Raw genomic sequence first — 25535 nt, 5'->3', positions numbered from 1 at the left:
TATCATACAGACTAGATTCACTGCCCTAAAAATCCTCTGTGTATCCCCTATTCATTCCTCCCCCCCGCACTGAATCTCCACAACCCCTAATCTTTTTACTGTCTCCATAGTTCTGCCTTTTCCAGAATATGGTTGGAATCATATAGCATGTAGCCCTTCCAGATTGGCTTCTTTCACTGAGCAATATTCATTTAAAGTTTCTTTGTGTCTTCTCATGGCTTGACAGCTTATTTCTTTTCAGGGATGAATACTATTTCATTGTCTGGATGTTGCACAGTTTATTATTCATTCATCCGCTGAAGGACATCTTGGTTGCTTCCAAGTGTTGGTAATTATGAATAGAGCTGCTATAAACATCATGTGCAGGTTTCTGTGTGGACATAAGTTTTTAACTTTTTTTGGGTAAATACACAATCAATCACTTGGTCATATGATATGTTTAGTTTTATGAGAAACTGCCAAACTGTCTTCCAAAGTGTCTGTGCCATTTTGCATTCCCACCAGCAATGAATGAGAGTTCCTGTTGCTCCACATCCCTGCCAGCATTTGGTGCTGTCACTGTTCTGGATTTGGGCCATCCTAATAGGTGTGTGAGGATATCTATTGTTGTTTTACTTTGCCTTTTCCTGATAACGTACAACATAGATCATCTTTCTCCATTCTTTTTTGCCACCTGTACATCTTCTTTGGTGAGGTGTCTTTTCTTATTGTTGAGTTTTAAGAGTTCCTTGTATATTTTGTTCTTATCAAATGACTATCTTTTGCAAATACTCTTTCCCAGTCTGTGGTTCATCTTCTCTTTCTCTTGACCCTGTCTTTCACAGACAGATTTTTTTATTTTAACAAAGTCTAGCTTATCAATTATTTCTTTCATGGATGATGCCTTTGGCGCTGCGTCTAAATGTCACTGCCAGACCCAAGGTCATCTGGATTTTCCCCTATGTTATCTTCCAGGAGTTTTATGGTTTCGCATTTTACATTTAGGTGTGTGATCTATTTTGAGTTATTTTGTGTGAAAAGTATAAAGTCTATGTCTAGATTCATTTTTTTTGCATGTGATGTTCAGTTGTTGCAGCACCGTTTTTTGGTAAGACTATCTTGGCTCCATTGTGTTGCCGTTGCCCCTTTGTCAAGGACCAGATGACTATATTTCTAAGAGTCTATTTCTGGGCTTTCTATTCTGTTTCATTGTTGTATTTGTTTACTCTTGCCAATATCACACTGTTGCTTTATAGTAAGTCCTGATATCAGGTAATATCAGTCCTCCATCTTTGTTCTTCTTCAATATTGTGTTGGCAATTCTGGGTCTTTTACCATCCATATAACCCTTACCACATGGTATACCTCTCCATATAAACTTTAGAATCAGCTTGTTGATATCTACAAAATAACTTGCTGGCATTTTGATTGGGATTGTGTTGAATCTATAGACCAAGTTGGGAAGAGGTGGTATCTTAACAGTATTGAGTCTCCCTATCCATAAACATGAATATCTCTCTGTTTATTTAATTTTTTAATTTTGTTTATCAGAATTTTATACATTTCATCGTATAGATCTTATACATATTTTGTTAGATTCATACCTAAATATTTCATTCGGGGGTGCTAATATGAATGCCATTGTATTTTTAATTTCAAATTCTACTTGTTTATTGTTGGTATATAGGAAAGTAATTGACTTTTGTATATTAACCTTGCATCCTACAACCTTGCTAAATCACTTATTAGTTCCAAGAGGTTTTTGTTGTTGTTGATTCTTCCAGATTTTCTACATAGACAATCATATCATCTATGAACAAAGACAGTTTTATGTTTTCCTTCCCAATCTGTGTATCTTTTATTTCCTTTTCTTGTCCTACTGCATTAGCTAGGATTTCTAGTACAATTTTCAGAAGGAGTGGGGAGAAGGGAAACCCTTTTTTTTTGTACCTCACCTTAGTGAGAAAACTCTGAGTTTCTCACCATTAAGCATGAACTTAGCTGTAGATGTTGCTGTGGTTGTTATTGTTGTTTTTAGTTCTAGGTTTTTTTGTAGATATCCTTTACCAAGTTGAGGAATTCCCCTCTATTGCTAGCTTACTGAAAGTTTTTACATGAATGGTAGATTCTGATTTTTAACATGTACTCATTTGATAAATATTATCTATGACATGCCAGGCTTTGTGCTGACAATGGGAACATAGTGGTCAAAAGAGTGACTCATTCCTTGTCTTCCCCATGCATTGGTTAAGTCATTGTGAAGTTTCCTTCACACACATCACATACATATGCTACACATGCTCCATCCGAGGGACTACCTGTTTTAATGCTAATTCCATTGTATTCCTAACAAGTAGCTCCATTTTCACAGTTCTTTTTTAAAATTATTTTTTATTTAAATTCAATTTAGTTAACATATAGTGTATTATTAATTTCAGGGGTAGAGTTTAGTGATTCATCAGATGTATATAACACCCATTGCTCATTACATCAAGTGCCCCGCTTAATGCCCATGATCCAGTTATCCCATCCTCCACCCACCTCCCTTCCAGCAACCCTCAGATTGTTTCCTATAGTTTAGAGTCTCTTATGGTTTGCCTCCCTCTCTGTTTCTATCTTCTTTTATTTTTCCTTCCCTTCCCCTATGTTCATCTGTTTTGTTTCCTAAATTCCACAGATGAGTTGAAATCATATGGTACTCCATGGTTCTTTTTAATGATGTCCAAGAACTTTTTGTCCAGCAGCAAGGTTATGGCTTTTCTTTCTGTGACATTGCCATTTTTCATTTTGTAAGTTTTCTTTTCCATAAATGTGCACTTGGGGATCTCTTGACAGACCTTATATCCCTTGCATTTATTCTCAATCCTGGCCCATGAGTATGCATTGAATTGTTAGTTTCCTGACACCTTAGTAATAGAATGATTACCATTATAGTTTCCCAGTAAATGGCTTATATTACTCTTGCCTGAAAGCCACTTCTTGCTATAATAAGACAATTTAACATGAGTGTGGGGCTCAAATAACCTTCATAGGCTTGACTGCAATTAGCTTAGCTGCAATTAGACTGAAGGTCTTTCCTCTCTGCAGTTGGATGGAGTACAGCAGGTGAGGACTAACAGTTTTTTCCCTCTCAGAACATGGATTCATCCACCTAATTCTAATATTTTGGTCACTGACTATATGCCAGGAATATTAGGGATATAGCAATAAAAATGGATAAAAAAATTTTTTAAAAATCCCTAATCTCAGGAATTTATTTTCATGGTGGAAGTAATTACAAAAACAAAATGAAAAACATATAGAAATAAAATATAGGCTATGTTAGCTAGTGATAAGTACTGTGGTGAAAAATAAAACAGGAAATGGGGACAGGGAAGGTTACTGAGAAGATGACATTTGAGCCAAAGCCCAGAGGTGTGCCATTATTGATGGGGGACATCAAAAGATGAGGGAAGAGCAAGGGTGGAGGCTAAGCAGGGGAGCTTGCCGGGCACACTCAAGGCATAGCAACATGAGGGGCAAGGTCACAGAAGTCAAGGGGTGTGAGCTTAGGAAGGGATTTATGGGCCGTTGTAAAGACTTTTGCTTCACTTCAATATGAAGGGACGCTACCAGAGGGTTTTTAGCAGGAAAAGACATGCTGTAACTGGCAATGTAATGGAACCACTCTGTTGCAGTGTAGAGAACAGACAACAGGTGAGCATGTATGGAACAGAAAGAGTGCTCATTCCTACCCAGTCTCTCAGCTCCATCCTCCATGTTTTCTGCAACACGCATTTTGGGCATGGCACCCATGCTGGAGCCTTGGGTTTCAAAGCCAAGACTTTTTTCTTCCTCTGAGCTAACACTTCCTCATGCTGGGCAGTCCCTGAACAAGGCTGTTAGCAGGGCCTAAAGAGTGCCAAAGAGGTCTTCTTGGATGGGCAGAGGGAAGGACTGACAGCTCAGTATCAACCTTACACCAGCTTTGACAAATTCTAGGCATTTCACATTTGTTATTTAATTTAATCCTCACAACAACTTAATAAAATTCAGAATGGTTGGAGATTCAATGCAGACTTTGGTGAGCAAATTCCACCCCTTTCCTCTTGGGGTCTCACTGATCTGAGTAAAAGCGTAGCACATTATTAACTTATTAAAAGTATGGGGCTCCCTTGAGAGGTAGATTAGGGGACAAAATTGGACTTCACAACTCAGTCTCCAGTTGAGACCTCAGGAGCTGACAAACCCAAGATTACCCGTTTGGTCACAGGCTAAATTAAGCCCTGCCTCAGGGGGCCAACCACAAGGTAAAGGTGGAGCCACTCATAAGCAGAAACTTCAAGCCATTAAAAATGTGCTGCAAAGGCTGTTGGGATCCCACCACTGTTATTCTCTGACTTAGGAGGAGTGCAAAGGCAACAAGGAGGAGCGAGACTCCTCTTGCTGGTCCAGAAGGGATGAGAGATGCAGGTGAGTGAAGTCAGGTTGGAGGGACATGCCGCTGCTGCTTTTAATACCCACCCTATCCGGGAGACCCCACCCCTTCTCTTTGAGATGCTCACGTTTTCGTGTGAATATGCCGAGGAGAAGAAGAGGGTCATCCCCACCTGCTGCCCTAGGCACAACATTAACTGCAGGTCAGGACAACATGTGTCTCAGTTACTGGCTGGTGGTCAGAGGTCATGAGAGCCAATGTCAGGCAGTTGCATTCTTCCAGCAATGGGCACACTACCAGAGTTCTCAGGTCTAAAGTCTCGGACCCCCAGATCGGGGAGCATAACCAGGGTCACAACAACGTGGACATCCTGACTAAGCTCTGGGAGATGAAACATTGGGCCTTCTGTGAGGGTCCCAGGTCACTGCTATGGGCTACATTGTGTTTCCCCCAAATTCATGTGTTAAAGGGCCAACCCCCAGTACCTCAGATGTGACTATCTTAAGAAATAGGATCTTTACAGAGGTAGTTAAAATGAGGTCATTAGATTGAGCTCTACTCCAGTCTGACTGGTGTCCTTATAAGAAGAGGGGATCAGGACATAGACATACACAGAGGGATGACCACAAGAGGACACGGGGCGAAGACAGCCGTCTGCACGCCCAGGAGAGGCCTCAGGAGGAACCAACTGTGCCGACAGCTGGATCTCAGACTTCTAGCTTCCACAAGTGTGACACAATAGGTGTTTTTCAAGCCGCCTGGTCTGTGGAACTTTGTTAGGGCAGTCCCACCAGACTAACACAGCCCCGTGTGACAATGATGCTCAGTAATTTGGGTTTTTAAGCAGCCTGGTGGTTCTCATACCCAAAAAGAGATGAAATCCACATCAACATGACTCAGAAATAGGGCCGTGTTTGTGCACAGGATTGTGACCATCCTTGCCGCAAGTCTGGTCTTGCGGTCGCGATATCTACTGCTGAATTTCATCCATCCAGAGCGGCCTTCCCCCTACTGGCCATGCGACTCTTCCCTCCACCATCCAGACTCTACTGGGACCCCCCCCCCATCATCATACATTTAACACGCCATGTTATGTCTTCTCTGCAACACGTAGACCCACTCAGTGTGATAAAAAGCCTCATCCTTATTCCATGACATCAAAGAATGTCTTCATCGGGGACTTATTCTTTCACTCATTCTCATTATTCATGTTTGAATCCTCTTCGATCTGTTAGAATCTGCACCTTCACAGTTACTGTTTGTGTACATGTGGCTAAATGGCACATGGGCAGCGGTCCCGACACGCTGGTATTCTGTACCCGTGGCAGACATCACTAATTGATCTGTCTTCCCCAGCCTAAGTGGCCCTGCCCATGGAGTAGAGCAGTTGAGGAAAGGGAAAAGTTCTCCACCGTCCATGGTCGGTTTGTGAGAAGAGAGTTGTGATTCACGAATCCTCATCTTCTCCTTCAGCAGACTGCAGTTTGCACTTCCGCGTGCACACGTGCACACGCTCACATGCATGCACACTGATGAGCCTGGCCTCCAGCAAGAAGATAAGCATTTTTGCTGCCTGGTGTCACTGGACTTGTCCACTGACCTTACACATGTCTCCATGATGTCTGGACTGCCAAGTGAAATTCTACCCCTCCCTGACTCCCTTTGGAAATTCCCTAATTGCCACAAGAAAAACCTGCATTCCCTCCCCAGCCCTGCCAGCCCTCAGCCTTGAGATTTCCTAATGGAAACCACTCACTTCTGTTGGAATCTCAGGGGTAATGAGCAGTCTGGGACTTGCCTTAGTAGGAAGGCAAAGCCATTGCCAAAAACGTTGTTGATGTCAACTCATGTCTTCCTCGAAGGCAGCATATGAAGGAGTTGTTTCGTGTTGACTGTCTCCTGTATATTTATTGACTGAAACATTTGAGCTGTTGCTTTTCACATTTGTAATTTTAGACCACAGATGCCTAGCATGTGTAATCATACAGCAAATCTCACATCTAATGAGAAAAATGTCAAGTATATTGTTATCCACCGTAAAAGCTGTGAAAAATATCTCCGCCATATGCAATGTGCCTTCTGCTGCTGCCTCTGTGAATTTAACTGGTAACAATATGAAATTCACAGGAGGGCAGACATTTAAAAATGAAAACTTGGTTCAACTTCCTCTTGCCTTTACAAAACCACCCCTCAAAGAAGTACAGGTCACCCCTCAAAGTTGTGCTCGCATACCTCGCCTGGATTCCTACAGCAGCCTGCTACCCCGTTTCTTGCCATTTTGTGTCTTCCCAATACATCTTCCACATTGCTGCCAGAATTATTTGCTAAAGCTTAGGCCTGGAATATGAGCCACTACTTAAAAGCCTTATGTGGCATTCCCTCTCCTCACCACTGCCAACCGGATGCTCTGTGACCCAGCCCCCTGCTCCAGGCTGTCCTCCCAGCGCCCACCCCCCATACCCTCATTCTAACCAGGCTAGGTCACTGGTTACTGACTGAACCCACCATACCTCTCCCCACACTCCATGTTGTCTCTAAAGGGCCATGTTTTTCTCTCCTCTTCTGTGCGGCAACTCCCACGTATCCTGCAACATTGACCTCAAACGTCACCTCCTCCGTGATGCCTGCCCACAGAATCAAATGGCCCTCTGTCTGTGTGCATGAGGCAATATATACCACCTCTATGGGAGGGCTCGTCATGTGGAATCCTAATGCTTTGTTACCAGCATCTTCTGTTCAACTCTGAGCTCCATGGACAGCATTGCATTATGGTTGCTCCTCATCCCAGCCCTGCCCAGCTGACCCCAGCCGCGACAGCACAGTGGCTGTCCTTCACATTGACCTGGATGATAAAACTCACTGTGGCAGGGGCAAGAATAAATGAGGTTTCTTACCCAGGAGCTTGCTGTTTGACTTTGGTGACACAAAACTTTGCCATTAGGCGGGCTGTGTTTATTTCTAGGCTGCTCTCTGTACTTTAGCTCTTTCTCCTCCTGAACAAAATAACAGCCCTGTCAGTCAGAGAGCAATTGATAGTGATAAAAATTCTGCTTTTAGACAGTGAGTTCACTTGTTCTTAAGTCATTCTTTGCCACAAACTGCAGGCTCATTATACAAGGGAAATGTGGTATCTCTGAGAAGCCACATGCTTAGAAGTTTATAATTTGCCTCGACTGATGACGAAGGTTTTCGCTGCTTGTCTGAGTGTGGCTGGGGTGGGGACGTGACAGTAAACAAAGCTTCATCTTACTCACTGGAACTGATCTATGGAAACCGGAGAGCAATACCTGTTCTCTAGACAGGCACCTACCACTTGCTTGGGGCTTTGGAGGGAAAAGGAGCAATTCTCTCCAAACAGACTCCCTGCCTCTGAGTAGGTGTTCACTGTTCAGGACACCTCATCCCCACTGACCTTGGGGCTTCCCATTGCAAAAAATAAATTCACCGTCCATGACTTTTGCCAAGAAAAATGGAACATATGGTAGAATATCGGGTTATCTCAGCAAATGCAAAGAAAGGCACATAGGCAGGCTTCAGGTGGGGATGGACCTAGGAGATGGCCAGCAGGAAATGGAATAGAGCAGCCTTTCCCTCCCCACCCTCCCCTCAACACCCACTTTGGCCAAATAAGACCATCCCTGAGGACGTAAGTTCACAAACCTCCATTCAGAGACTGACCAGACTCTCTCCATCCTACTTCTGATTCCCAAGCACTAGCATACCCTGTCAGTTTCTCTCAGGAATCTATTTTGGTCCAGGAGACAAGTGCATGTGATATACAGAGAGCCTATCCCCTCCATAGGGAGAAATGATGTGGACTCCACAGACCCCCAGTAATGGCTATCCCCTCTTATCCTCACCTTTTACCAAACCTTCTGGAGCAAATGATGGGTAGAGTCAACAGGTTTATTCTCACCTGCTCTCCATATTCAGTCATGGCTGTCTGGTTTTGGGTGAACTATGTGTCCCTTAAAGATGTCGGAATCCTAAACCCCTGTATCTCATTTGGAAGTGAAGTATCTGCAGATGTAGCCAAGTTAAGATGAAGTCATTTAGTAGGGACTTAATCCAGTATGACTGGCATCCTTATAAAAAGGGGAAATGTGGACCTAGAGCAACCAGCACATGGAGAACGCCATGTGAACATGAAGACAGATAGCCATGGAACGCCAAGGGTTGCCAGAACACCATCAGAAGCTAAGGGAGAGGCATGGAACAGGTTCTTCCTCACAGTCCTCAGAAGGACCCAACCCTGCCAGCACCTTGATACCAGACTTCTGGCCTGCAGGACTGAGAGATAGTAAATTTCTGTAGCTGAAGTCACAGCCTGTGGCATTTTGTTATGGCGGCCCTAGCAAATTAACACACTGGCCTTCAAGAAGAAGAAGCCAGGCAAGCTGGTCAGGGCAAAGGTGATCTTTCTGATGCCCCTACCACAGAAGGATAGGGAATGACTTACATTGACATAGATAGCCCCTGAATTGGAGGGAGATTTTTCCCTCCTGAAAGGACAATATAGTTGAGTTTAAGAGTACAATTAGATAGAGAGAGAGAGAGAGAGAGAGAGACTGAATGTTTGTGTTCTCCTAAAATTCATACATTGAAATCCTAATCTCCAATGTGATAGTATTTGAAGATGGGGACTTTGGGAGGTGATTAGGTCATGACGGTAGAGCCCTCACAATGGGATTAGTGCCCTTATAAAAGAGACCCTAGAGAGCTAGCTCTCCTTCCACCATGGGAGGATGCAGAAGATGGCCGTCCATGAACCAGGAAGCAGGTTCTCACCAGAAACCAAATCAACAGGGGACTTGATCTTGAAGTTCCAGCTTCCAGAACTGTAATAAATAGATGTTTTTGGGGGGTGCCTGGGTGGCTCAGTCGTTTAAGTTTCCAGCTCTTGATTTTGGCTCAGATCATGAGCTCAGGGACCTGGGATCAAGCCCTGCTGAGGGCTCTGTGCTCAGCAGGGTGTCTACCTGAGACTCTCCTCCCACTGCCCTTTCCCCCACTTGTGCTCTCCCTTTCTCTAAATAAATAAATAAATAGATAAAATCTTTAAAAAATGTTTTTTGTTTATGCCACCCAGAGTATGGTATTTTTTTTATAGCAGACCCAACAGACAAATATATATATATTTTATAATATAATAGGTTATATATTATAATATTGTACCTATATTTATATTATATATAATATATTACATATTATACATATAACATAAACACATTATATTAAAATATAAACATAAATATTATTATGTTAAAATATAAACATAAATATACACATATATTTACCAGAGAAGTCACTTAGCAATATAGAACTTCAAGGTCAAAGAAAGCTTTTTGTTTTAGACATTTTTCTTTCTCTTTTGGCAAAACTATTGGTTGGAACCTTTTGTGGAATTCCTTCTTTGTCCACAAAACAACTAAAAAAACCCAGGTTCAGGACTTCCTGTCTACTGAGCACGTGCAGTTCAGGCCGAAGCAGAAAGAGTTCTGTCTGTAATGCCCTGGAGCTGAATGTTCAGTATGGTAGCCAATGGCCACATGTGGCCATCTAAATTCCATTTCGTTAAAACTACATATTCATTCCTCATTCCTGGATTGAATGCTCATTAGCCACATGTGGCAAGAGGCCACCTAATTGCAGAGCTCAGACATAGAATATTTTCACTGATGCTGGAAGTTCTACTACATAGTACTGCTCAAGAGAAGCAAATGATGAAGCAGAAAGATGAAATTAGAACCATGACTGGGTTTCCAATTCCAGCTCTCCAGTTTCATGACCATTCACCTTAGGCAAAACATGTTATCTTTTTCATTTCTTTCCTCTCTCCGCTAAAAGAGAGAGAAAACCAGCTTCCTTACATAATAGACTTGACTTGGTAACTAAAAAAGATGTATACAATCAGTTTAGTGCAACGAATATGAACCAGGCATTATAAGTCTATAGACCAAAGACATATTGAACACATCCTCTTGGATGTGCATGGAGTGGGCAGTCAAGTAGAGAGAGAAGTTTTAAAAGAATTATATTACAGGCAGTAACAAATATACATAAGATATTAAAATAGGATGAAATGATGACACAAAGATGGAATGCTTAATTTGAGGGCAGTGCAGGAAGACTTCTGCAGGAAGACACCGTGTACAGAGCATTTCTAAAGGGGAAAGGGTTGAGGATGAATTAGAATTTTATAGGCAGAGAAGGTGCACCTGACATTTCTGGCATGAAATGCATATAATAAAAAAAAAAAAAAAAAAAAGAAATGCATATAATAAAATCCAGGTCTCTTCTCTCAGCCCACTCCTTTCCTGCAATCACTGATCTAAGCAAGAAGTGTTAAAATTTTGTTTTCCAGAACACAATATTCAAACAAAATCTTAAGTGAAAACGTAATATAAAATATGTAAAAGCAATGCTGGGGGTTCCACTTTTGGCCAATATGGAGTAATAGATATAATATTTATCCTCCTGATGAAAAAAAACAGGAAAAACAATAATAAAATATAAGAAATAACAGTTTTCAAGATGCCAGCCAACACTTAACAAAGGACAGTGATCACCAAGAGACAGGAAACAAACCAGATGAGCTCTAAAATTATAGCACACAGGGAGGGACCCAGGTATCAGAAGACCTCCCTAGTTGGAGGAGACAGGGCTGCAAGGCCAATCACAGGACAGAGTGAAGGAGGGAGAGACAGAAGACGGAGAGAGAACTCACAAGCACTGATGAGTGAATGCAGGGAAGAGATTACCTGAGGCCAGGGTAGGAACCCTTAAATGATTACAGGGAATGCTATGTGGCACCCACACAGGGAAAAGGACAGTGCCTGCTCCCCCAAGCCAGATCAGAAACCTCAAGACTCATGGGGCATTGGGTACAACAATCAGTAATAGGAAAAAATGAGAACCTAGTTAAAGCTGACCCTGGTCCTACCTAAGAAAAATCTTAAGAACAAGAACCGAAAGAACCAAATGTTTTTAATAATTTTAGTTTTCAGTAGCCTAATTTCTTCCCAGGATGAAGTTGAAGAATATTTATGACAGTACAAAAATATCAGTCCTCCACAAGGTGAAATTCACAATGTCTGCATTCTAAACAAGATTTCCAGGTATGCAAAGATGCCAGAAAATACAACTCATGATGAGGAGAAAATTCCACCAATGGCAACTGAACTGGAACACACACACATAAGAATCAGCAGACCAAGACATTAAAAGTGATTATAACTGTATTCCGTAATATTCAAAAAGTTGAATAGAGACATGGGAGAGACTTTTAAAGACCCAATTGAAGTATAATATCTGAGATAAATGATACGCTGATGGAATTAATGGCATATTAAGCATTATATAAGAAAATATCAGTGAGTAGAAAATTTCCAAAATAAAGCACTGAGAGAAAAAAAGAATAATAATTTAAAAAGATGAATGGAAGTGCACCTGGGTGGCACAATCGGTTGAGCATCCAATTCTTGGTTTCGGCTCAGGTCGTGATCTTAGGGTTGTGAGATGGAGCCCCTCATCTGGCTCCGTGGTCAGCACACTCAGCATGGAGTCTGCTTGAGTTTCTCTCTTCCTCTCCCTCTCCCACTTCCTGTGTTCTCTCTCTTTCTTGCTGTCTCTGAAATAAATAAATCTTAAAAAAAAAGATGGTGTATCAGTGCCCTACGAGACAATTCCAAGCAGCCAACATAGATCCCCGTGAACTCCTCCAAAGAGAGGACACAGAGTGTTGAAGATTTCCAGATTTTTTTAGGGAGAGGGGCAGAAGGAGAGGGAGAGAGAGAATCTGAAACAGGCTCCACTCCCAGCACAGAGCCCAACATGGGGCTTGATCTCACAACCCTGAGATCATAACCTGAGCCAAAATCAAAAGTCCAACACTTAACCAACTGAACCACCCAGGCATCCCAGAAGATCTCCAAATTCGATGTATCTATAAAGCCATAGATCCAAGAAGCTTGATGAACTTCAAGTACAAGAAAGATGAAAAATAACTAAGCCAAGGTACATCATACTCAGATTGCTTAACATCAATGATATAGGAAAAAAAAATTCTTAAAACCAGGCAGGAGGATAAAGAACATAACACAAAGAGGAACAGAGATGGGGATGACAGAATTCTTGTCAGGAAAATGTAAATGGCTAGACAATGGAATGACATTTTTAAGTATGGGGAAAATACCTGTCAATATAGAATTCTATCACCAACAAAGATAATTACTGTAAAGAAACAAAATTTAAAACTTTTCAGTTATAAAGACCTGCAAAAAAATGATACTAGATGGAAATATATATCTACACATAATAATAAACATCATCAGAAATAATAAACATGTGGGTAAATTCAAAAATGACTTTTTTCTTAATTTTTAAATATCTCTAAAAGATAACTGACTGTATGCTAAAATAATAACAATGTAGTGTGGGGTTATGACATATGTAGAAGTAAAATGTATGACAAGGACAGTTTGAAGAGCTAAGAACAGCAATGCTAATATCAGAAAAATAGAATTTAAGATAAAAATTGTCACTAGAGACAAAAAGGACATTTTATGACAAAAAGACAGATCCATAACAAATATAAACACACATAAGCCTAACAAAAAAGCTGCATAATACATGAAGCAAAGATTGAAAGAATCCCAGGAAGAAACAGACAACTCAATAATAATAATTGGGGATGTCACTGACCCACTTTCAATAATAGATCAGACACCTGACCGAAGATCAACAAGAACACAGAGACCGTGAGCCGTACTCTAGACCAACCAGACCTAACAGCCATCTGCTGAGTGCCCCACCCAACCACCAGAGCATACACATTCCACCCAAGTGCCCATCAAACATACTCCAGGGTGGACCCTATATTAGGCCATAAAATAAATCTAAATAGAATTTAAAGGATTGAAATCATGCGGAGTGTGTCTTCTGACCAAAATAGAATGCAATTAGAAATGAATAACAGATGGAAGTTTGAGAAATTCACAAATATGTGGAAAATAGACACCACATCCCTCAATAATGAATGGGCCAAAGAAGAAGTCACAAGGGAAATTAGAAAATACTTGAGGAAAGAAAATGAAAACACAATACATCAAAACTATGTGAGGCAGCTAAGTCAGTGTTTAGAGGGAGATAAGCAAACCTTTCACCTTAACACATGGAAAAATGAAGAGCAACCTAAACCCAAAGCAAGTAGAAGGAAGGAAAGAATGAAGATTGGATGGAAATCCAGTAACTGAAAGAGAGGGTAGGAAACAATTGAGAAATCAACAAAAGCAAAATTTGCTTCTTTGAATAGATCAACAAAACTGACAAACTTCTAGCTAGGCTGACCAAGAAAAAAGAGAGGAGACTGGAATTTCTACAATCATGAAGGAAAGAGCGAATACTACTACTGACCTTGGAGAACTAAAAACGATTATAAGGAAATTCTGTAAACAACTATATGCCAACAAAGTAGACATTCTAGATGAAATGGACAAATTCCTAGAAAGACACAAATTACCAGGACTGACTCCAAAAGTAGAAAATCCAATAAGCCTATAACAAACAAACAGATTGAATTAGTAGTCAGAAAACTTCCCACAAAGTAAAGTCCAGATGGCTTCACTGGTGAATTCTACCGAACATTAGAGGAAAAATTAACACTAATATTTCACAAGTCCTTACAAAAATATAGAAGAGGAGGCAACACTTCCTAAGCCATTCCATGAGACAAATATTACCCTGATACCAAAACTAGAGAAAGACATCTCAGAATATACAAAGAACTCTTAAAGACAACAACAACAAAGCCAATTTAAAAATGGGAAAAGGACGTGGATAGACATTTCTCCAAAGAAGCTCTACAAATGGCCAGTAAGCACATGAAAAGATGCTCAGCATCATTATTCATTAGGGAAATGGAAATCAAAACCACAAGGAGATACTACTTCATACCCATTAGGATGACCTTCATCGAAAACACAAACAGTGTTGGCAAGGATGTGGAGAAATTAGAACTTTCATACATTGCTGGTGGGAATGTAAAATGGTGCAATAGCCAAAAAGTTTGGCTATCCCTCAGAAAGTTAAACATAGAGATTCCAAATGGTTCAATAATGCCACTCCTAAGTATAAACCCAAAAGAAATGAAAACACATATTCACACAAAAGCTTGCACACAAATGTTTATAGCAGCATTATTCACAAGAGCCAAAAGTACAGGGTGGGGGGATGTCCATTGACTGATGAGCAGATAAACAAATTGTGGTATGTCCATACATGGGATACTAGTTGGCCACAAAAGGAATGTGGTACTGACCCATGCTACAGCATAGACGATCCTTGGATTCATTATGCTAGATGAAAGCAGCCAGACACAAAAAGCTACGTACTGTGTGATTCTATTTATATGAAATTTCCTAAACAGGCAAAACCACAGAGATGGAAAGTAGATTAGTCGCCACAAACTGGGAGAAGAAGGATAGACGGAGTGTTTGCCAATGGTTATGGGGTTTCTTTTTAGGGTGTTGAAAATGTTATGGAACTAGACAGTGGTGAGGACTGCACAATTTTGTGAATGTACCAAAAAAAAACCCCCACTGACTTGTACATTCTAAAATGGTGGATTTTATGGTCTGTGAATTCTATCTTGAGAAAACCAACCTTTTTTGAAAAGAATAGCATAAGGGCCAGAAAGAGAGAAATGAAAGTGTGCTATCGCAAGGTTCTTATATGCAGCACGTATTCTGTTATTGTTTCTTTATAGGCTTTATTTTATCCTCCTTGGTTGTCATCAATTCTATTCAGCAGTTGTGTCCGGTGTTTTCCAAGGCTACAATAGGATTGTACCTCTCTGTCCCCTTGAAATTAGTAGTGGTCACATGACTTGGGCACCTGGGGTGGTTCAGTCAGTTAACTGTCCAACTCTTGGTTTTGGCTCAGGTCATGATCTCAGGGTCATGGGATTGAGACCTGCATTCGGCTCTGCACTCAGTGGGGAGTCTCCTTAGGATTCTTTCTCTCCCTCTCCCTTTGCCCCTTCCCTTGCTCTTTCTCTCCACTCTCTCTTTCTAGTAGGTAAATAAATAAATAAAATCTTTTAAAAAAAAAGAAGTGGTCACTTGACCTGCTTTGGTGAATGAACTGGGAGCAGAGATGGCATGTGCACTTTCTTCTGGAAGCCATAAAATTAGCACATGATTGGCCACAGCCTTTTTGAAGGTGTAGGAACAGGAAGCATGTGTGGAGATGAAGCCTAGGTCAGCCTGCGTCCCTGAATGTCTCCCGTCAGCAAAGCCCCTTGCCGTGGTAGGCATGTGGTATGAGCAAGAAATTAACTTTTGTTGTGTTAAGTCATCAAGATTAGGGATTGTTACTGCATGATAACTTAACCTATCCTGACTAATGCAGCCTCCATAACAAATATTTTTTATCTTCCTTGAGTGACTTCATATTTAGTATGTTTAAAAAAATCACATAATATTTCAAAGAGTGAAAGTTTTACTATTTTTTTCCAACAAGATCCTTTTGCAGAACATTTGGAAAGTTTCCCACCCTTCTCTATTAAATAATCACATTGTAATAAGCATTTTGATGCTTACAGCTTTGTCTGCCTGCTTTGCATTATTTCCTTGGGTTATATCCCCAAGTGATATTACTGGACCAAAACATCCATAATTTTATGGATGTTGATTTGTAAATCTTTCACCTCATTACCTACAATATATGAATGTACCTGTCCCACCATGTCTTTACAAGCATTAGGGATTACTGTTTTAAATTATTAAAGGTATTCAAATTAGTGTAAAGATTCATAAAAATCTTTCTCATTTTATTTTATTTTTTTTAAAGATTTTATTTATTTGACGGAGAGAGACACAGTGAGAGAGGGAACACAAGCAGGGGGAGTGGGAGAGGGAGAAGCAGGCTCCCCGCGGAGCAGGGAGCCCAATGCGGGGCTCGATCCCAGGACCCTGCGATCATGACCTGAGCCAAAGGCAGACGCTTAACGACTGAGCCACTCAGGACCCCAAAATCTTTCTCATTTTTAACAAACCTAATACGCTAAATATATATTTGCATAAAGAGTAAGTCAAGGGGCACCTGGGTGGCTCAGTCAGTTAAGCAGGTGCCTTTGGCTCAGGTTATGATCCTGGGGTCCTGGGATCAAGCCCCGCATCGGCTCCTGCTCAGCGGGGAATCTGCTTCTCCCTCTCCCTCTGCCTCCCCCCACCCCCCGTGCTCTCTCTCTCTCTTTTGCTCACTCTCTCTCAAATACATAATCTAAAAAGAAAAGAGTAAGTCAGGGGCAATTACTGGAAACATTCTTCTCTAATGCATTTACAATATGGTATGGGGCACGGGTGTGGCTGTCTGTGAAGTGTCTTAAGTGTTGGTTAAGTGTGTGACTCTTGATTTCGGCTCAGGTCATGATCTCAGGGTCATGAGATTGAGCCCCGTGTTGGGCTCCGCACTGACTGCGGAGTCTGCTTAAGATTCTCTCTCCCCCTCTCCCTATGCCCCCACTTTTGCTCACGCACTCTCTCTCTCTCAAAAAAATAAAAAATAAAACTTTGATTTGACTCTATCAGCTTCTCCTGTGTTCAGGAGAAGTAGGAGAATTGCATTTTGACATCAATCAAGGCAGACGGGGTATAGGTTCTATGAAGGGGGGGGACTGGCAGAGGGGAGTTCTCATGCTCCACACTTCATATAAGTCAAATGCATGACTCGCTTAAAAAGCAGAGGGAGTAGCCTGGCTTGAGTGGTGGCGGGGGCACTCAAAAGAGCGTCAGGCAGAACGGAGTAGAAGACTCAAACTGTGCAGGCAGGGTGCTCTGTCCCATGAGGTCACCTCTCCCTGCCATGGTATTGGCTTCTTCCGTAGCAGGTTCTCCCACAAGGTGGGAAGATGGCCACCAGCGGACTCCCAGTTTAGCAACACAGGGAAAGCGAAAAGCTGTTGCCTCTCCATCAGGGGAGCAATCTAAAGAGAGACCCTGCTAACCCAGCTGGGCCACACACTCCTCCCCAGCAACTTCTCCTGATGCCCGCAGGAGGCAGGATGCTGGCACGGGAGAGCAAGTCCCTCGACGGAATAGGGGTGCTGGACAGGCCAAGGCAACCGAAGTCCTTCATGTCATGTATCCTCTCAGCAGTCCTACAAACTATTCATAACTGACATCAGGGAAAATTCAAGATAACCACGGAGCATCTTCTAGTAGCAAACGTAGACGCGCTTGAAAAATTAAAGAATGGACAACATCAAATGATGGAAAAACTAAGTCAATAGGAGAGACTAGACAAACCTTCCTTACAGAACTCCAGATGATAGAGGGGAGTATCTCTGTAGGTTCTTCTCCCTCTAGGAGGTGGAGCTTCATTCCCTTCCCCTTGAGTGCGGGTGGGCTCAGGGACTCACCTCCTGTGATAGGGCACAACCAGGGAAGCACCGTAACTCTACAGAGGACACACTTGGCAGGTGCCACCCTTAACCCCAGGATCAAGGTCAACCCCAGCAAGGACAAGTCATGTTGACGTCATAGACCTCATATAGGACGCGATGAGGACACTTCACCTCTGTGGGATTCATTCCAGACATCCACAGCCCAACATAATCGTGAGAAACATCAAAACACACAACGTGACAGACATCATACAAAATTCCGGACCAGCACTCCTCAAAGAGTGCATGGTCTGCCTCAAACTAGAAAAGGTTCTGCAGGTGCCATGCTGGGAACATGGAATGGCTGCCCAGCAAGAGGCTACCCAACAGCCCTTACAGATTTGTCCCCCAGGGGGATTGAAAATGATGAGACCCAAATTAAGGGAGGACATGGCAATTGCTGGCCTTGACCTAAGTGATATCCTTGCAGCCTGCCCACTCCTGGGGCTCCCTGGACAAGAGCTTCTTGGAGGCAGGTAACATGGTTTTCTATGTGTCTGCATCTCCACCAGTTTGTAGAGAGGGCTGGGTGCATGCTGGAGTTACCAGGTGCTCTGGTGCGGACTGTTACTTCTGCTCACCCCAGTAAATGATGAACGCTTATTCGCAGACTGCAATTGAAAAGGCAGAGGGGGACCAAATCCTAGGATCAAGTCCCTTGCTGCTCCTCTGCCACGTGCCACCAGGACCCTGTGCTCTCCTTCCTTCCTTCCTTCCTTCCTTCCTTCCTTCCTTCCTTCCTTCCTTCCTTCCTTCCTTCCTTCCTTCCTTTCCTTCCTTCCTTCTTCCCGCCTTCCCTCCCTTCTCTCTCTCTTCTTTCTTTTTCTTTCTTTCCTTTCTCTTTTTCTTTCTTTCTTTCTTTACTTCTTTCCTCCTTCCTTCCCTCCTTCCTTCCCTCCTTTCTTTTTCTTTCTTTCTTTTTCTTCCTTCCTTCCTTCTTTCTGCCTTCCCTCCCTTCTCTCTCTTTCCTTTTTCTTTCTTTCTCTTTCTTTCTTTCTTCCTTCTTTCCTTCCCTCCCACCTTCCCTTTCTTTCCTTCTTTCTTCCTTCCTTCTTTCCTTCCTTCCTTCCCTCCCACCTTCCCTCCTTTCTCTTTCTTTCTTTTTCTTTCTTCCTTCCTTCCTTCTTTCCGCCTTCCCTCCCTTCTCTCTCTCTTTCCTTTTTTCTTTCTTTCTTTCTTCCTTCTTTCCTTCCCTCCCACCTTCCCCCTTTCTTTCTTTCTTTCTTTACTCCTTCTTTCCTTCCTTCCCTCCCACCTTCCCTCCCTCCTTTCATTCTTCCTTCCCTCCCACCTTTCTTTCTTTCTTTTTTCTCTTTCTTTCTTTTTTTCTTTCTTTTTCTTTCTTCCTTCCTTCCTTCCTTCCCTCCCTCCCTCCCTTTCTTTCTTTCCTTCTTTCCTTCTTTCCTTCTTTCCTTCTTCCTTCCTTCCCTTTCTTTCTTTCTTTCTTTTCCTTCTCTTTCACCCCTTAAACTTTGCTAGAATTCTTCTATTGCATATGTAAAAATGCAACTATCTTTTGTCCCAAACGGTGGCAGTTGTCAGGAATACATGGGCTCATTTTGCCTCTTCCTTGGGAAGAGAAAACCTTGATTCTTCTTACCTGGAATCAGTAACAATAGAGGCCAACGCACAGTCCTCTGGACTATGTTTCCAGCGAATGAAATCAGGGATTCCGTCACAGTGGAAGTTGGGCTACCCAGTGTTCCCAGCAGATCTGGATATCCATCTTTCTTCAGTAGGGGTTTTTAAAAAGCTAGTCTCCTGGTCATGATGGAGAAATTTACTGATGTTCCTGTGAAATTCTTCCTTTGGAATTTATGCAGCAAATCACATATCGACTTATTGTCACTGGGAAGACCAAGATTTATATTCCCAAAGATAAGTAATAACCTTGACTTTGACTCAGTCAATATTTATCTCACAAGTCAATAAATGTCCAGCAATAAATTTCCACAAAGGCCAAATGACTTCTGATCCTGGGCTGTGCTCTGTACTGGGCCCCAAACATCCCTAGCAAAGTGGTGGTCAAACCCATGAGGTGTTCTCAGGGGCACTTTATCTTTAATGAAGTCTGTCTGCTTATGACAGCAGAGCTTTATCCAAATAACTTAATGTGGGTGGAAATTACAGATAATGAATCTTTTTGTCCTCTGTTCAATAGTTTTGACAAAAGAATCTTCTCCTTTGTCCAGTTTTTTATTTTTTCTTTCTTTTCTTTTTCTTTTTGGGGGGGTGGGGAAGGGCAGAGGGAGAAGGAGAGAGAGAATCTTAATCTCATGAGGCTGAGATCACGACCTGAGCCGAAATCGAGAGTCAGGTGCTTAACCGACTGAGCCACCCAGGCGCCCCAAAGGTCCAGCTTTTTCTAAAGCTGATCCCAAATGCTGACCTCAGACCCCAGCCCCAGCAGGCTGGAGGACAAGCAGGTAAAGGTAGTAGATGACACCAGTCACTTATGTGACTGTCACTGAAGACATTATCTTAGCTGCCTTTTTTAACTTCCCGAAAGCTCAAAATCTTTTTTGTTTTTGGTGTTTATTGCTCGAATGGTTTGTCACCATTTAAAACCCCAGTGTGCCCTGTGAACAGCCCAAGAGAGGTTTTGTCCCTAACTGGAAGTGACATGATGGTCGTGTCCTTACGACGGTGCTCCAGGCAACCTCCTCCTCCTCCTGCCCAACCCCCCCCCCCGTGCTCCCCCCCCCCCCCGGGTGCCTTAGGTGGAACACACAGCACAGTCTATAAGTGTGCACGCACCTACATTTCTGGTCATATGCTGACCACCCTTACTTCCTCCCTCACAGGGGGCAGACGTGGGGTGCCACCTGCCTCACAATCCTGCACTTTACGAGGACATTACAGGGGCCCAAAGGAAGCTGATGCACGGAGAAGTTATTTTCTTGTATTTCTTGATTTTCCCCCCAGTTGACTGAGATATAATTGACAAGTACCATTGTGCTGAGTTTAGGGTGGGCAAGGCAAAAACATAACATACGTGTGTACCATGAAACCATTAGCAGCAAGGTTGTAAAGGTCTGCCATCCCGCATGGTTACTGTTTTGTGCATGCGGGGTTTGTACTGTGGCTGTTTTGGTTTGGGTTGTTAGGCTAGCCTTTGAGGAATGGTCAGTCCCTTCCGTAATATCAGACGTTAAAACGGCATTCCGTCTTTTGTCTTTCATGTTAAGTCATTGAAATTTGGAATGGACCCTAATTAAGACAGTCTCTCACTGGTCCTCATGACTCAGGGTAAACATACAAGTAAAAACCTCTCCATCTAGTGCAGCACTGACTGTTAGTTCTGATTGAAAAAGATAAGAAGGAGAGGCCTAGGGGTGCCTGGGGGGTTCAGTCGGTTGGGCGTCTGCCTTCGGCTTCGGTCATGATCTCAGGGTCCTGGGATCGAGTCCTGCATTGGGCTCCCTGCTCAGCGGGAAGTCTGCTTCTCCCTCTGCCTGTGGCTTCCCCTGCTTGTGCACACGTGTGTTTTCTCTCTCCCAAATAAATAAATAATAAATAATAAAACTAAAAAAAAAGGAGAGGCCTAATCCAGAGTGGCAGGGCAGAAAACGCCTTGGCCAATACGTTTGGGAAGAAGAGCAGGTGGAGACCAGCCAGGGCAGCTGGGGGACCCTGCAAGCAGAGACATCTCTGTGACTGTCCCTGCCCGCTCAGGGGTGGCCTCCAACCCAAACTGATAAGTGGCAACAGGAAAACCACAGGACCTGAAGAGACAGGGTAACCGTAGTCCCTCCTCCCTCTGCCTGACTATAAAAGCGAGCAGACTGCCTTTGAGGGAATCTCTTCCTTGGGGAACCCCCGGAAAGCAGGCTCTGCTGTGGTGGCCGGGGTCCGACATCCTCAGATGTCAGCAGGTCCATGCGCAGCAGGCCAAGGAGCCGGTGAGCTCTGCCTGATGACCTCGGGGTGTTTGTTACGCACAGCGAAGATCCCACAGTCCACACTCAGGAGCCACACTCTCCTCTGAGGACACCTGTTTTTGTCTTCTGATTTATACCTCATTTCCTACTTCCCTCCCCTGGTCCAAGGTCCAAGAAGGGGGCTGTTTGGGGGTGCTTTCCGGCAGCCGGGGGAGGCTGCCCCCACGGAAGGGCGAGTACTCATGAGCAGCACGGGTGCGGCAGACTGAACTGAGCGGGGCGCGGGTCTGGCCGCTGGGCCTCCTGATCCTAAGGCAGGGTTTCATTTCGAGGTCCTAGAGCATCGCCTACGCCTATTAGACACACCCAAAGCAAAGGTAAGTGCAAAATAGTATTTTCCGGTTCAACAGATTTCATGATTTTGTGAGTTCCAATGGCTTTGACGCCCGTGGGCTTCCGTAAGCCTCACACATTCACGCTGGTTTCTCTGTTTCGTGTGGACTTGAGCCGTCTGTCTGGTGACAGGGAGGAGCGTGTGTGGGAGACGGTCCCCACTGTCCGCGGGAGGACAGGACACACAGCGCCGCGGGAATATGCCGGACAGTGTCATGTTACTTTCCATCGGTACTGGAGATGCTACCTTGAAATATTTATCTCTGTGCTTTTCTTTTTCCCACCTCCTTGTGCGTGACCTCTTTCTGGTCATTAGGAACATCCACATCCTTCGAGGAGGAATAGAATCATTTCAGAGCAGCTGAGAAAGGAGGCAATAAAGGAAGGGAGAGAGCGAAGGATCAATAGAGAGAAGTCTCTTATTTGTTTATCTGCGTGTGTTATTTTGTTAACAAGGATCTGAGACCCAAGGGGGAGGCTTAAAGGAAGTCAGGCAAACATGACCAAGAGAGCCCACGGCAGCCAGCTTGGGCGCTCGGCAGCATACTGGGAAGCTCATGGGTTCTCTGGGAGGCTGGAGAACCAGGTCTGGAAGCTCAGTGGCCGCAGGGAAAGCAGTCATTCCTGCTCCTCTGTGGGCAGGGACCGCCCCCCCCCCCCCCCCCCCCGGCTGCCACACTAACACCAGCCTCAGATGGCAGGAGCTTCGCTAGCTGCTGCTAGAAGCAACCCGATCTTGGGGTCTGCAGAGGATTTGATGCCTTTTCTTGTTCTCCTTCAAGTTACAGTCTCCTGCAAATGCATGTGATCGGCAGAGCCCCGGGCCCAGGTCTGCACCGGAGCTGTAAGGGAGCCCGGGAGAGAGAATCCTAGCTCCTGTCCTGGGGGCAGGTCTCCTAACATGGGAAGTTATAGGACCCACATATAGGACAGGTGGACAGGGGACCACACACAGGGCAACCATCCACCGCACCAAAATAAGAAAGGAAGAGATAGAATGGAGAGAGAAGAAGACTCCGTCCCCTGCTCAGGAACAGGCCTCTACTCCTAGGAAAATTCAAGAAGGAGGAGGGAGGAGCATGGACTTTGAGAAAGCTGGGGACAGGGGATGAATCCTGGTGCACCAGGGAGAGGGGACGCAGGTTGTCAAAAGGAAACTGGCCCTTGGGGGACCACGTGGGACAGCAGCGTGGACAGCGTGGCCCAGCAGCAAACAGAGCACAGGGGTCTTGGCATCCAGAGCCTGGGCATGCAGTGGGAAAAGAACCCACGCCAGGACTGGGGTGGGGCCAACCGCGATGAAGCCCACCCCCACTGGGTTCCTTTTGCGAATAGAATCTCACTTGGAAGACAGGCTCTTCCAAAGGAAAACACAAAAGCCAGAGTGAGAGGACAAGCAGGGAAGAGAAACAGTGATGGTGTGAAACGGAATATTACATATCCTCGAAGAGTCTTCCCACAAGCCACTTACTGATTTCAGAGGGAAAAATAATAACTTTGCAGTGGAGAGAGACAGTTGACGCCCTCTTAATCAAGAAGTCCAAGTCAACATCACTAGTGACGAGCATAGCGAAAGTATGTGCCTCCAGACAGGAGCCACAGAGAAGAACAAACATCATCGCTCCATGCTATGCTTGCCAAAAATGCAACACTGAAACCAGCAGGAGGAACCAGACAAACCCAAAGTGAAGGGCGTTCTAGGAAATAACCCACCAGTGCTGTGCAAAAAGGATCAAGGTCGCGAGAGACACAGCAAGACATAGGCCCTGAGGGCACATGACAAGTGATCCCGGGGTTGTATATCTTGCCCCAGACAATGGATATTAGTGGGAGACGTTCTGCAATTCAAATAAGGCTATAGATTACTTAGTACTATTGTATCAATGTTCACTTCGTGATTTGGACAAATGGCTTGTGGTTATATAAGATTTAGGGAAGCTGAGTGAAAAGTATATGGGAACTCTGTATGTGATTTTGGCAACTTTAGTGTAAGTCTGGGTTTATGTCAAAATCAGTTGAAATTGGTAGAAATGTACAAACTGGAACAGAAGAAGGAGAGGAGGGGAGGGGGGTGTCTACACCAGCAAGAACCACCACTGGATGGCTCTGATCGCAGGGCTCCTTCCAGCAGAGACGCCCACCTCCGCCTCTCATGACTGAGAGCCTGAGGAGGAACAGGATAGAGAAGCTGAGACCCCTCTCTTCTTGTCTGATGGAAGGACAGAGGGTTACCCCCAGGGCTCCTTTCCTTGGCTCTCTCCAGACTGAACCTCAAAGGTGACGGGGCAGCTATGACAATCATCAAATTGGCATGCTTGAACCCAAAACATTGGTGCTACTGGTGAGCTTCAGGGAGCGTGCCAGTGGGGGAGGATGTCCAGGGAGGGCAGAGGGTCTCCAGGGGAAGCCCTGCCTGTGAGCCGCACAACCAGAAACGTGGCAGGTGTATGGATAGCTGAGCTCATGGCATTTCTCCTGGCTGCCTATGGCTCGTGGGGTGCACACAAGCAGCCGGAAGGTCCTGCAGACCTGAGTGAGGGGCACAGTGCTGAAGCATCGACAGGCTGACAGGGGCCTGGAGTCATACAAAAGGTCACTGCTGACAGGCATGCAAAACCGAGCCAAGGCTTTGAGCTTCCGGGCAAGATGGAAGAACAGGGACCAGATTTAGGCACCCACCTAAACAGCTAAGAGGTTGGACTTGAGGCAGCACAGGACAGGAATCTCTGAGAAGAGGAGCAAATGAGGGGAGCTCCACAGGTGACAGAGGACACCACCTGGAGAGCTTCCAGGCATCAGTGCAGAGAGGGAAATCTCAGGCCAAGCCCAGCGGTCTCCCCGAGAGGGTGCGCGGAGCTGAGTGCACAGAACGCGGAGCTAGGGAGGACAGTGCTGCAGACGGAGGGGCGCCTTGAAGACTCGCAGAGGGCTTCCCTTGAATCTGGATGAATACTGATCAGAACACACATGAGTATAGGAAATGAACCGAAGCCAGTAAGAGAACCTACCTGAAAGGTACAGAGGAGATAATACCAGCAGTTGATAAAGAGGCAGAAATAGTCCATGCTCCCCCAAGCCAGAGTAGAACAGGTTTATTCCAGAACTGTTATTGTCTAAAAAGGAGAGAGAGGGAAAGAGCTATAGCTCTAGATAAAAAGTTGCTCTGGACCTAAGAAAGCTTTCCAATAAGCCTCAGAAATATCAAACTGTTTCTAAGTAACTTAATGGCATCACAAAACACAGGTCAAACACAGTTATAGGAATGGGAAAAAAAATCTAGCGTGTGGGGTGCCTGAGTGGCTCAGTTGGTTAAGCACCCGACTCTTGATTTCAGCTCAGGTCATGATCTCGAGGTCATGGGTCTGTGCCCCACGTCAGGCTCTGCGCTCAGCAGGGAGTCTGCTTCAGATTCTCTCTCCCT

The sequence above is a fragment of the Halichoerus grypus genome, chromosome 12 (assembly GCF_964656455.1).
Source record: "Halichoerus grypus chromosome 12, mHalGry1.hap1.1, whole genome shotgun sequence".
Classification (NCBI taxonomy): domain Eukaryota; kingdom Metazoa; phylum Chordata; class Mammalia; order Carnivora; family Phocidae; genus Halichoerus; species Halichoerus grypus.
This window is presented reverse-complemented; position numbering follows the sequence as displayed.